The sequence below is a fragment of the Penaeus vannamei genome, chromosome 12 (assembly GCF_042767895.1).
Source record: "Penaeus vannamei isolate JL-2024 chromosome 12, ASM4276789v1, whole genome shotgun sequence".
Classification (NCBI taxonomy): Eukaryota; Metazoa; Arthropoda; class Malacostraca; order Decapoda; family Penaeidae; genus Penaeus; species Penaeus vannamei.
Window position 1 is genome coordinate 9784136 of NC_091560.1, and position 1074 is coordinate 9785209.

The window sequence follows — 1074 nt, forward strand, 5'->3', positions numbered from 1 at the left end:
CTAAAACATTAAAAAAAAAACATTTAAATACACTTTTTAGTTTCCATGACGTCAAAAATGTTCGTTCTGGTCTCTGGCGGCGTGACACCCGACGCTCAGGTGACTCCGCATACCTGAAGGCACGCTGAAGGAACGCTGCGTAATCCCGGGAAATTCTAGGGAATCTAGGGCTTCCTATCGCGTCCAGGGGGGATAGGGGTGGGGGGAAGGGGGAGAAGGGGGTGGTGGTCTGGCGTGTGTTGCCAGCGGTGGGGGCCGGGGGGGGAGGGCAAGGGGATGGGCTAGGGAGGAAGGGAAAGGGAGAGGGGCTGGGGAAGGAGTTGACGGGGATCGTGGAAACTGAGGCGGGGATAGGGGGAGGGGGTCCGGGGAGGGGTAAGTAGGGGAAGAAGCTGGGGGGAATGAGGTGTCCAGAGGGAGAGAAGAGGAGGGGGGCCGGGAGGGTGGCTCGCTGGCTGGCTGGCAGGCCGATCATGCACGAGTGAACACAGAGAGATGGCCACAGCGGGAGTAAATAACACTCCTGACAGCAGCTGCCACGTCAACACTAACTGGTTCGTCTCGTCTCGGCAGGGGTTCAAAACGCGACTCGTGACATGACAATAACTCGTGACAGAATGGTGACAGTGAGCGACGACCTTGGGGTTCTTTCAGCCGTGCATATCATAAGTGCACATTGTCTCATTAAACATATTAATAACATCACGCGCAGACGGCTGACCTTTACTAGCCTATACAAGCATGACGTACCTGAAACCTGACGTGTCTCGTGACGAAAAATAAATCATGACAGACCACACTCTAAGAGCAAGCCCGGTCTTAAACCACGCTGAAAACCCAAACCCTAACGGCCATCTCACAATGAGGGCTTCAAGTCTCATCCTCATAAAGTACACTGAGTACTACATACCTAGTCAAGTCACGGTGGGAACTGCATAACTGACCAACCTGCAGGGAGAGCACGCAGACTGTCACGTGACCACGGAGGCAGAAATGTCACTGACACAGACATTGACAAATTGCATCCTGTAGTCAAAAAAAAAAAAAAAAAGATAAAAAAATCCATCGACATAT